Source organism: Vombatus ursinus, unplaced genomic scaffold (genome assembly GCF_900497805.2).
Source record: "Vombatus ursinus unplaced genomic scaffold, bare-nosed wombat genome assembly UNPS02014874.1, whole genome shotgun sequence".
Taxonomy (NCBI): domain Eukaryota; kingdom Metazoa; phylum Chordata; class Mammalia; order Diprotodontia; family Vombatidae; genus Vombatus; species Vombatus ursinus.
Window position 1 is genome coordinate 10,299,976 of NW_020954652.1, and position 13,416 is coordinate 10,313,391.

The window sequence follows — 13,416 nt, forward strand, 5'->3', positions numbered from 1 at the left end:
ACTACAATCACATACAGCTTTCCCCACCCCATCTCCTTTTGTATTTAATAGTTAGCATGTATGTACAGAAAAGAAAGCAATGTTCAAATTCACAAATCTATGCTTTCTGAAGAGATTTATCATTCTTGTTCAAACAAAGCCAAGAAGTACTTATTTCCAGAAATGTTTCTCTATTTCAGTGTGAAAGGACAAAAGGCATTTCTTTTCATTTTCTGCATTAGGGACTGACTGCTTATGTGGCTCCATAAAGCCTTGACTAGCAAGAAACTAATTAACTCATTTGAAAGACCCATTGAAAATGACATAAACACTTCTTCTAAATCCAAGGCCTTTAAACCCAACCTTATCTTTAACTATTTTTCTATACCACATTTCCACTTCAGCCAGACCTCTATTCATTGTCGCTCAGAGAAACACTGTCTTTTTTCTGCTCCATCCTTGATTACATGAATGGCAAAGAAGAAAAATAGGCATTCTAGCATTCCTTTCTTTAAAACAACAGCATCATCATGTCTCTTATGCCTGGCATGTATTCCTTATTCAACTTTCCCTCTTAGAATACTTGATTTCCTTCTAAGCTAATTTCAAAAACCATTGCCTGTAATAACGTCCTTGCCATCTCCCAGCTGCAAATGCCCCTCTTGAAATTGTTTCCTTTTTAATTTATTTTGCATATGTTTTGAAATTAAACTATTGACTTTCTTATATCACCAACATTTCCCCAAGAACTTTTTTCTGTTCCCTTCCCAGAGAACCATGACATATAACAAACAATATTTTAAAGGAAAATAATAATAAAATAATCAGGAAACTTAATACCTTTTTGTATATAGTTTACATGTTTGCTACCCCAATATAAGTTCTTTAGGTGTTGGGAATGTTTCTCTCTATATCCCTAGCATCTAACATTGTACTTGGCATATGATAGACATTTAATAAGCATTTGTTGATTGATTGATCTGAGTTACCTGAGCTCAAAACCTTGGAGTCATCTTTGAATTCTCATTCACCCTGTCCTCCATAATCTTATTCAATCTTGGTTCAAAATAATTCTTTGCTCCCTTTACTTTCCATTACCACTAACACCAATTTAGTCTAGGCCCTAATGAAGTCACATTTGTATTATTTCCTTAGGATCTTAACTTAGCACTTTATCTCATCTTTCCATTTTACTGGAAGTATGCCAAACTTAAAATCAGATGACCTGAATTTGAATTTGAGCTCTACTACGTCCTAAGTGTGATCTTAGGGAAGACAAGTCATTTTTTTGGGCTTCATTTCCTCATCTGGGAAATGAAAAGTTTGAATTAGAAGGTCTCCAATTTTCTTCACTGCCCTATATCTATGATCCTGTGATTTTCTCTGGACTGCTTCAATAGTAAAATGAAGGAGCTGTGTTAACTATCCAATGATGTCTTACAACTCTAGATCTATGCTGAGCTATGATATTACAATGCATTCTGTGTATAGCAGCAAGTTTAATCTGAAAATAGTGTTTGTTTTGTTGATCAACTCTAAAATTCACACCTCCTCAGCAAACTTTGCTCCTGGGACCCTTCTCTCCCTTTGATTGGAGAGGATTGAGGTTGGATATTGGAGAGTTCTTTCCAGATCCTTCATCATTCAAGGAGGACACCCTGGGAATTCACCTTATCATTTCCCAGCTGGCTGAGCTCCTGGATTTAATGATTTCCAGAAATTCATAATTCCACAAGATGAAATCAATTCTATAACTCACACCTCCTCAGATCATATCCCACCCTGGCTGCAAGCCTTCATCATGCCCCATGGTAGGTATCTTTATTCTAAATTTCAGCTTCTTCTTATGTTATCTTTTCCATAAAACTGTGAGCTCCTTGAGTTCAAAGAATCACTTGTGCCTTTCTTTGTTTACCCAGTGCTTAGCACAATGCCTGGCATACAGGTACGTAATAAATATTCACTGACCACTCCTTGACTCCCTCCCCCCAAAAAGAACAAAATAAAATGAACAGCAACCAAAAAATTCATTGGCTTCTCAAGATCAGTCCAGAAGCCCAGGGAAGGGGAGTCGCTGCGGTTTTCTGCTTCAACAGTGCTTGAACTGAACCAGCTGCTCTATTCCAGGCCAGAGCAGCCCTTGGTCACCTCTCCACCTTCAGGTCTACTAACCTACTCTTCTTCCATCCTCCCGTTCAAGCAGCAGCCGCCCGACTCGGCCACAGCTCCTGTCCAGCTTCCTCCTCCTCCTCTTCCCTGCCTCCACTGTCTCCGCCATCATTACGACCTCATCCCCCTCTCAGGTGCAACAGAACTACCACCAGAACTGCCATCAACTTGCAGATCAATCTGGAGTTCTATGTCTCCTACGTCTACCTGTCCATGTCTTACTACATCGACCGAGGTGTGACATTGAAGAAGTTTGCCAAGTATTTCCTACAACAATCCCTCGAGGAGAGGCAGCATGTTGAGAAGCTGATGAAACTCCAAAACCAGCGAGGTGGCCGATCTTCCTTCAATACATCAAGAAACCAGACCGAGATGACCAGGAGAGCAGGCTGAATCCAATGGAGTGTACCTCTGCACTTGGCGAAAGCAAAACGTCAATGAGTCATTACTGGAATTGCACAAGCTGGAAACTGACAAGAACGACCCCCCATTTATGTGATTTCATCGAAACCCACTACCTGGACAAACAGGTAAAGTCTATCAAACAACTGGGTGATCACGTAACCAACGTGCGCAAAATGGGGGGCCTCGATTCTGCCATGGCTGAATATCTTTTTGACTATCACACCCTTGGAGACAGTGACCAGAGAGCTAAACCACACTGGGTTTCCCCTACACCTGTAGGCGTGACTCTTACTGTCTTTCAGTGCATGCATATTTTAGTTATTTGACCTTTTCATAATCTGTACCAAAAGACTCCCACCATTTACATCTCAATAAAGTGACTTGGTACTGATGAAAAACAAAAAAATCCTACTCCTTCACTGGAGATTTAAATACTTTTACAATATGTGCCTCCTATGTCTTTAAGCTTGATTACAGAAATCCCTTACAGTCACACAGGTATACTTACTCTGATCACATTATATATTTCTAATAGGGATAAGGACTAGCCCTCTAATTTTATTGACATAGAGAACTTCCAAATGAGAAAACTTCTACCAATTCGGGTCAGGCAGGAACTCAGTTTGTAACTTAATTTTAGCAAGTTGCCTAGCTAGAATACAGAGAGACTGAGGATCAGATTTAAAGACCAGTCATCTAGACTTTTAAGATAAACTTTTTTTGGCCATACCTATTCTCCTATGTATTTTATACATTAATTTTTGTTCCATTTTAAGTTCCAAACTGTCTCCCTCTCTCCCCCACCTTGAACAACAGAAAGCCACCATTTAAAACACACACATGTATATATCTACGTACATATATGTATGTATGCAAAAATAGACTATGAATCCCCACCTATGTTTTTCTGATATTTCTGAGAAATGGTGGAGGAAAATCAGATGGATTTAGATTTATGAAAACTTGCCAGGTGAATGAGAATCTAACAAAACTATCCAGTCTTAAGTACTAAATTACTTCAATAAGGCTCACTTGAGTTTCCTGATGGTGGCCTTTGGCCTGTGCTTGGGATAGTGGAGTCCTTCTCTACAAGAGTTGCTAACCAGGAAAATAGTTACATAGGCCAGAATGAAGGCAACCTGGTAGTACAGGGGATGCTATTATTTCGAGGGCTCTTGGGCTCAAGGTCCTAGGCTATATTCACCAAAGAACTATAGTGGGTCAGTGGTAGTTGAGGTGAAAATAGCTAATGTATATATATGTAATGATTCAAGTTTCACAAAGTACTTTACACACAACACTAACAGCAAAATTGGTCTTGAATTTATATATCCATTTTATTTTTTAATTTTTATTTATTTCATTAAATATTCATTTATTACAAGTAAAAAAAAAACAATTTGACTATCATCTTTTAAATGTTGAGTTCCAAATTCTCTCTCCCATCCTCCCCCATCCCTAAGAAGGCAAGCAATTTGATTTTAATTATACATGTGAGGTCATGTAAAACCTATTTCCATAATAGCTTTATAGCTAAGACAAGACAAAACAAACAAACAAAAAATCACACACAAAAAAAGTAAAGCAATAAAAATAATCTGCATTCAGAGTTTATCAGTTCTTTCTGGACGGGGATAGCACTTTTTCATCTTGGGTCCTTTGAAATTGTGTTGGATCAGTGTCTTGAACAGAGTAGCTAAATCTTTTGCAGTTGATCATGCCTATAGCATTTCTGTTATCATGTACAGCCTTCTTCTGGTTCTGCTTACTTCCCTTTGCTTAAGTCTTTTCAGATTCTTCTGAAATCACCTTGTTTGTCACTTCTTACAGCACAGGAATATTACATCACAATCACATAACATATATTGTTCAATCATTTCCTATTTGATGGGCATCCATCTGATTTCTAATTCTTTGCCACCACAAAAAGAGCTGCTTTAAGTATCTTTGTAAAAATAGGCCCCTTTCCCTTTTCTTTGATCTCTTTGGGATACAAACCTAGTAGTGGTATTGCTAGATCAAAGGGTATGCAGAGTTTTATAGCCTTTTGAGCACAATTCTAAATTTTTCTCCAGGACATTTAGGTTAGTTCAAAACTCCACCAACAGTACAATAGTGTCCCAAATTTTCCACACTTCCTCCAGCATTTGTCGTTTTCCTTTTTTGTCATGTTAGTGAATCTGATAAGTATGAAGCAGTATCTCAGAGTTGTTTTAATGTGCATTTCTCTAAACAATAGTGATTTAGGGCATTTTTTCATATGACTATTGATAGCCTGGATTTCTTCTTCTGAAAACTGCCTGTTCATATCCTGTAACCATTTCTCAACTGGGGGATGTCTCGTGGGGTGTGTGTGTGTGTGTGTTTGTGTGTGTGTATAAAAATTTGTCTCAGTTGCCTTTATATTTGAGAAATGAGACCTTAATCAGAGAAATTTGTGGTAAATTATTTTTAATATTTCCTATTTTCCTTCTACTTTTGACTGCATTTGTTTTTTATTTGTTGTTCAAAAACTTTTTAATTTCATACTTTAAATTAACTATTTTACTTCCTACAATCTTCTCTACATCTTGTTTGGTTAAAAAATTCTTTCCTCATTCATAGATCTGACAGGTGTATTTTTCCATACTTTAATTTATTTATGATATCACCCTTTAGGTCTACATCATTTATAAATTTTAATCACATCTTGGTATACAAAGTAAGATGTTGGTCTGTCCCTAGTTTCTGCCAAGCTGCTTTCCAGTTTTCCCAGTAATTTTTGTCAAATGTTGAATTCTTTTCCCAAAAGCTTAGATCTTTAGGTTTATCAAACTCTAGAATTAGATGTGAGTGAGGTTTGAGTGTTGCCTACCCCTCCCCTTGCCATTTTCTTTCCACTGGAAAAGCTCTTCCTTTTGCACCTTTTAACGTGAAAAATTTCCTCTATTCTTCTTCTTTCCACTTTTTCCCAGGGAATCCTTCTTTCTGTCATATATTATATCATCCCAACATAATAGACTCATTCATGCACCCTCTTTCTATATATAATTTTTCTACCTTCCCTATTAATGATAAAGTTCTTATAAGGTACATATCTCATCTTGTCAAATAGAACGGTAGATATTTTAACTTTATTGAATTCCTTATGATTTCTCTTTTATGTTTATCTTTCTATGTTTCTCTTGAGTCTCATATTTGAAAGTCAAATTTTTCTATACAACTCTGGCCTTTTCATCAGGAATGCATGAAAGTCCTCTATTTCAGTAAATATTCTTTTTCTTTTTACCTGGAAGGATTATATTCAGTTTTGTTGAGCAGGCTATTTTTTGGTTATACTCCCAAGTCTTTTGCCTTCTGGAATATCATATTCCAATATTTCTTTTCTTTTATTGTGGTAGCTGCTAAGTCTTGTGTGAGCTTGACTATAGCTCCATGATATTTGAACGATATTTTTTCTGACTGATTGATTTAGTAGCTTTTGAATTTAGCTGTAATATTAATGGGAGTTTTTATTTTGGGATCTTTTTCTAAAGATGATTGGTCAATTCTTTCAATTTCTATTTTTCCCTTTGGTTCTAGGATATCTGAGCAGTTTTTTTTCCCTTGATATTTTCTTGAACAATGATGTTTAGGTTCTTTTTCATGATGGCTTTCAGGTAATCCAATAATGTTTTAATTATCTCTCCTCAATCAGTTTTCCAGGTCAGTTGTTCTTCCTATGAGATATATCACATTTTCTTCTATTTTTTTTATTCTTTCGATTTTGTTTTATTGTTTCTTGATGTATCATGTAGTTATTACCTTCCACTTTTCCCATTTCTAATTTTCAATGAATTATTTTCTTTAGTGACATTTTGTACTACTTTTTTCCCCATTTGACTAATATTGTTCTGTAAGGAGATATTTTCATCATTGTATTTCTGTGCCTCTTTTTCCATTTGGCCAATTCTTTTTTTAAGTGTTATTTTTCTTCAGTATTTTTGTTTTTCTTTTACCAAGCTGTAGATTGTCTTTTCACATTTTTCTTCCTTTTTCATTGCTTATTTGCTTTTGTTTTGGTTTTTACCATTTTAAAATTTGATTTTGAAAATACTTTTTAGCTCTTCTAGAATTTCTTGGGGGTTGTGTCCAATTCACATTTTACTTTGATGCTTTGCTTGGAGCTGTTTTGATTTCTTCATCATCTTTTGAGTTGTTGTCTTGAGCTTGTTTGTGGTGGTTTGATCTGGGAACTGGCCTGTTAACTGTTCTTTTGGTGTGCACTCTGGTCCTCACCCCAAAAGAGCCTTTCCTCCTTTGGGACCGGAAACAATCCTGTTCCTCAGAGTCCCTGATCCCTTGGGTCCAGAAGTGATACTGCCGCTCAGTGATACATTCCCTCTTGACTGAAAGTGCTCTCCTTTGCCCTTGAATTATAACTTAAAAATGATTATAGGCAATGGGGTTGGCAAATAGTTGTTCCTCAGAGCCTCTCTCTCCTCTTGATTGAAAGTGCTTTTCTCCATCCTTAAGCTATGCACCAGAAGTGGATATAAGCAATGGAGTTGCCAAATAGCAGCTGGTCCTGCATCCAATGCTTGCACAAGAGTACCGGGTAATCTATATCTGACCAGTTGCCTGGTCCCCTTACCACCTTCAGCTTGAGATCTCCCAAAGCTGCATCTGCTTCTGTCCAACCTACTCCATGTCCCAAACCTCTCTTTCCAACCTTCTATGTTGTGTTGGGTTGGAAGACTGTCTCACTCTGACCTTTTGTGGGCTCTGCCACTCCAGACTTTGATTTAAAGCATTATTTTAAAGTTGTTTGTAGGAGAATGTTAGGAGAGCTCAACTGAGTGTTTCTCTACTTGATCATATTAGTTCTGCCTCCAGAATTTCCCCTATTTTAATAATATTGGACTCAAAAAAGTAAAATGATTTGCTTATGATCACACAGCTAGTAAGAATTGGAGCTAAGCTATCAACCCAGATGTCCTGAAAGGTTTGGCTTAACTGTACCTTCATCCATATCTACACAAACATTTTCCCCTTTTTGGGGGAGGAGAAAGTTGAAGAAAAGTAGATTGACAACTGCCCCTGTTGGCACTATCAGTCTAGCTCTCATCTCACCTCATTGGAATGTACCTGTACTGTGCAGAGATGAGATTTCAAAGAGATAATGTCACAGAAATCTGATCTCAGTTGCAAAGTATAGAGTTTGAGCTAGAAAGCCTTCCTGACCTGACATGAAATGATGGTAAGAACAATGCCATGTTGGATGCAGGTTACTCTTCTTTTTTGAGTTCTTCCATTGCACAGTCTATTATCTTATTTGTAATCTCTCTGATCATGAGTACAGGCAAAGTGGATTTACTTAGTTGTATCCTATCCTTACTTTTTTGTTGTTGGTAAGCTGTTTCAATTGTTACCAACTCTTCTGACCCTACTTGGGGTTTTCTTGACAAGGATATTGGAGTGGTTTGTCATTTCCTCCTCCAGCTCATTTTACAGATGAGGAAATGAGGCAAACAAATTTAGATGACTCGACTAGGGTCACACAGCTAATAAGTATCTGAGGCAAGATTTGAACTCATTCAGATGAATCTTTCTTATTCCAAGCCAAGTGGTCCATCTGCTGTGTAACTCAGCTATCACATCCTTGCTTAATTCTGTTAATGAATTAGAGTATTTGGGAGATGTTTGAACTGATCAATTTGTCATAATGTCATGGATTTTGAGCTATGAGAGACCACAAAAACTGGCTAGTACAGAAGATCTGTTCATTAAAACTAACCAACATATCAGCTGAATCTGATAGTATATGAAGTATTACACACTCATAGCTTCCTTCTTCTACAAAAAAAGAAGAGAAGGAAAGGTGTGCACTTTTCCATCCCCTCTTCATGGCCAATCTTGGTCATACTAATTTCACAGCAGTTTTTCTTCCTTCCTTCCTTCCTTCCTTCCTTCCTTCCTTCCTTCCTTCCTTCCTTCCTTCCTTCCTTGCTTCCTTCCTTCCTTTCTCTCTTTCTTTCTTCTTTCTATTTTCCTCATTGTAGTTCTTGTGTATATTATGTTCCTAATTTAGTTTACTTCAGCCGGCATCAATTTACATGTCTTCCCATGTATTTCTGAATTCTTCATATTCATTATTTCATCTAGCACAATAATGGCCATTACATTAATATTAAATTTGTATCCATTCTCCAAATAGTGGGCATATACTTTGTTTCTAGTTGTTCTTTTAAAAAAGATCAGAAAAGTGCTATTATGAATATTTTGGTGCATTTGGAACCTTCTTTGTTTATCTCATTTGATGATGATTACAATGTACCCATCACATCAGTTTATTTGACTGACATCACTGTACCCATCTTCTCTCTAAAATTTACTTCTCCTACTTTCTTATTTTGTAGATCATTTTATTTTTTTAAAGAAAAAGTTTCATTGATTTTTTTTCAGAAGTTATTTCCTGAAATAATCTTGTCAACATGCTAACAAAGAGAGGTGACATTTCCCAGAAGACTCTGCTCTTCCAGAGTCACAGATAACCTGAACATCTTGTTTCCTACTGACATCAGAGACTGATCCATTACTAGAAATCAGAGAACACCTCCAAACTGGCTATTTTTTTATTGTACTCTTAGTTACTGGAATATGAGCAAGGCTTGTTTTTCTTTTAAGAAATCCTAAATAAATATGATCATATATTTATCAAGCTGGGTATTTTTTCTTATTCCTACTCTTTTTTAATGACTCTCAGACCTAGTTGATGTGTTGGTTGGTTTTGTTGATTTGCTTTGGGAAATTTAGCTGGGGAAGCATATGTAAAAGAAATGGTGCTCACTGATGCTCATGTGGTATAATAGAAAAAGGGGTGGATAAAAGGAGTGGATAAAAGGAGAGCGATACATAAAGGCACAGCTGGGTCAGGAGGGATCTGGAGAAGAAATAGGAGAAGAGGCACTCCAGACACTGATGAGTCAGCATTGTGAAAAGATATGACTATTGTAAATTAGTTTGACTGCAAAATGGAAATGCTGTTGGCCTCTAGCAATTTAGTCAGCTGCCAAAAATTTCTTCAGAAGAGAAAAGGACCAGTACCTTAGTGATTATCTTTACACTAATCAACCGAGATGAGTAGTAGCATTCTTGGGAATGGACTCTCCTTTTCAATTGAAAGGTTATTAAAATGGGGAGGAGGGGCTTTAAGGCAGTAGTTATGAACTGAAAACACTGACTGCTTGAAATTCTTGAGTATTTTTAAAGCTATTTTTTCATTATGATTCTTTGCTCATCATTTCATATAGCAAAATAATACTCCATCATGATCATATATACCTGCTTGTTTCACCATTTCCCAGTTGAAGAGCACCATCTCAATTTCCATTCCTTTGTTTTGTTGTTTATAAGTTTGTAAGAAATTTGATCAGTTGATAATTATGCACAACTAATTGTATGTTCTTCATGTTTGAAATGAGGAGGCTAGAGTCTCTGACCTCCGAAGTTCCTTCCCATCCTATATTTAGTTAAACTATGTAGCTGTGATTTCCTCATTGTAGGGAACTCCCATTGTGTTAATTTCCTCTCCTCAACTGAGGGAAAATTGTTTTTTTTTTTGTTTAATTGTTAAATATGCCTCAGATGTTGTTGTGGTTCATTATTTTCAGCCATGTCTGACTCTTCATGACCCCATTTGGAGTTTTCTTGGAAAAGATACTGGAGTGCTTGCCTTTTCCTTCTCCAGTTCATTTTACAGATGAGGAATCTAAAGCAAACAGGATTAAATAACTTACCCAGAGTCACACAGCTAGTTAGTGACTGAGGCTGGATTTAAACTTAAGACTTGCTGATTCCTGGCCTGGTGCTCTATCCACTGCATCACCTATCTGCCTTATACCTGAGTTACAAGAGGTTAAATTACTTGCCCAATGTCAATAAAGTAGTAACACTAGTTATATTTAATCTCATATTCCTAACTCCATGTCCAGTGCTCTCTTCATTATACTACACTGTCTTTCAATAAATCATAAATGTTTTTATAAAATCATGATAACTGTAGTTATTTTAAATTAATTTTGTAATTCAAGCTTTGGAGTGGTAAGCCAATCAACAACTAAAGGGTTCCTCCGCTTTTTTTAAGCCAACTGATTTTTAATTCCATTGTCTGAGGTCCATTGTTCTATGCAAAACAGAAAGTCAGGGTTACCTTTCCTTTTATTAAATGTATATTTATATCCCTTAGAAGTAAAAGTGCTCTATTCACATGGCCAGAGTTTATTGTTTTACGTTCTGCACGCAAAGCTTCTTTCGTTAATAATCAGAAACAGCCACATAAACACAACAGTGATGGTGATGGGTCATGCATGCCTCAACTGGTTACAAAGGGAGCCAAGCAGGGCTAAACTTTTTAATTCCATCACACTCCTCTATGATTGATGTCTTCTAAAAGAAGGGGCTAGACTCTGCACTGAGAATTAACAGATGCTAAAAGGAATCTGGTCCAGTATACATTTGCTCAGCAGCTGGGTTTTACACCACCAGTGATTACAATAGGGAATCAATGTTTCCATGACAAGGAAACTGACAGAACTTATACATTGCAAATCTGGAGTAAAATAATGGGAAATATTAGTACAGTTCCCTCAAATGCAATCAATCACAGGTGGTAGACTCTGTTCATTGCTGTGTTTTGTGACCTGCATAAAACTCAGGAAATGTGTCTGCATTAAATATGAACTTTTCTGAGGTAATTGAACTAAAACTCATTGTCATTTGGAATAATGGAAAGGAAGATGTGCTTGGAGTCAGTGGAGTCAGAAGACTGCAGTCCAAATTCCAGTTCTCTCATTTACTGCCGATGTGATCCCCAACAATTTACTTAACTTCTCTGGTCCTAAGCTTCCCCATCTGCAAAATGGAATAGTTTCATTTTTTGTATCTGCTTCCCCAGGGCCTAGAAATGTGTCTAGCATGTAGTAAGTACTCAATCAGTTAGTTGACAGTCAATAAACAATAGTTACATGTTTATTGTGTGCTAGACATTGTACTAGGTTCTGGGAATATAAAGAAAAGTGAAATCATGATCTTTGCCCTCAAGGATCTCACATTCTGATAACTGTTTGTTGATTGATTGATTGATTGATTGATTGATTACCACTGAGCTATCTCCCAGCTCTCAATCTGTGTCCCCATGAGCCCAGGTGAAACCAGACCTAGATTTTGAATCTTTATTTGTGTCCAGTAGAGCTCCAGGACTCTCCTAGGGTTTGAGCTCAGTCAGAGTTTGAGACTTCAGTTCCAACCAGAGCTCTTCCATGTGCTCCCTGTGTCACTGAGGTCAAGACATATCACCTCCCTAGCCTTCCATTTCCTCTCCTGTAAAATGAGAAGATAGGATGACCTTCAAGACTTCAAGGCTCTTCTAAGGCTTAGTATTAAAAAGATTGATGAAATCACTCTGTTCTAGCAGTTTTAATTGACATCCAATGACTCTGAGCCTTTCTTATTCTGTTAAGATCAAATTTTGCAGCAAAAATTAATCAGGTTCATTCTTCTTCCTAATATATATTTTAGAATGGCACATTTCTTCTTATCCCACTTCCTGAAAGATCGTTGATTTACAGTTGAAAGGAATTTTATGTATAATATTTGTAAAGCAGTTAGGACAGTAGCTGACACATAGTAGGAACTTAATGTTTGTTTCCTCCCTTCCTTTTCCTTCCTTTCCATTTCCTTCTCCTCCCCTCCCCTCCCTTCCCTTCCATTCCCTTTCCTTTCATTTTCTTTCCTTTCCCTTCCTTCCTGCCTTCCTATTGTTGTTATGAGAATCAAATGAGAAAACAAAAGAGAAAAGTGTTTTTATCTATCTATCTATTTCTCCATATCTGTCTGTGTATCTCATCTCTCTCTCTCTCTCTCTCTCTCTGTCTCTCTCTGTCTCTCTCTCTCTGTCTCTCTCTCTCTCTTTCTTTCTTTCTCTCTCTCTCTCCAGATTTAGTAGGCCATCTGGTCTAACCTCTTAATTTTATAGATGATAAAATTGATGCTCATGAGTGAAAAGTGACTTGTCTGAAGTCACACATGTAATAACTATCAGAAACAGGATTTGAATCCAGCTCCTCTGCCTTGATAGCCAATACTCTTTTCCTGGTACTACACTTCCTCCTAGATATGTGAAATTCAACACCTGGTACTTTTTTTTTAACCTCAGTGGACCAGGAGATGCTCATCTGAGTTTCTACTCCAGTGCATTACACCTATGGGATTTGATTTCAAATGGAATTTGAAGGTTATGTTAGCTGACTATGGTGAACTGCAAAACTTGTGAAAAAGGAGGGGGCTTTTGGGATCCAGGTAGGCTGCATGCCAGCATATATTCCTCTTTCTAAATATGTTATCCTTTTCTGTCATATCTGTATTCTCAACCCTTAGCACAGCCATGGATAAAGGTTGGTAAGTCATCTGTAACATAATTTTGGAGAGTGTCTTTTACAAAGTTGTCATTTAATGAATGTTTATTCAATTCAGCTGGTAGGTGCATATTACCTACTATCTGGAAAACAGTATTCTAAGTTTTGGGGATACAAACATGAAAACACTTCTCGCTCTCAAGGAGTATATATTTTCCTGGGAAGAAATAACATGTACACAGATAAGTAAATACATAAACATATAATATATATTCATATTGTTATGCCATATTATGTATATTATATGTGTGTGCATATTCAAATTGGATACAAAAAAATTGGAGCAGGAGAAGCACCAGTAATTGGCAGGATAAGCAAATTTTTTCATTAGGTGGTACTACCTGAACTGAGGGGCAGCTAGATGGTTCTGTGGATAGAGCACTGGGTCCAGAGTCATGAAGACCTGAGTTTAAATCTGGCCTCAGACACT

General features: G+C 36.9%; 1 pseudogene; it reads left to right on the forward strand.

Annotated features, from left to right (window-relative positions):
- Positions 1-13,416, forward strand: part of LOC114028258 — a 104,377-nt pseudogene that overhangs the window by 78,851 nt on the left and 12,110 nt on the right.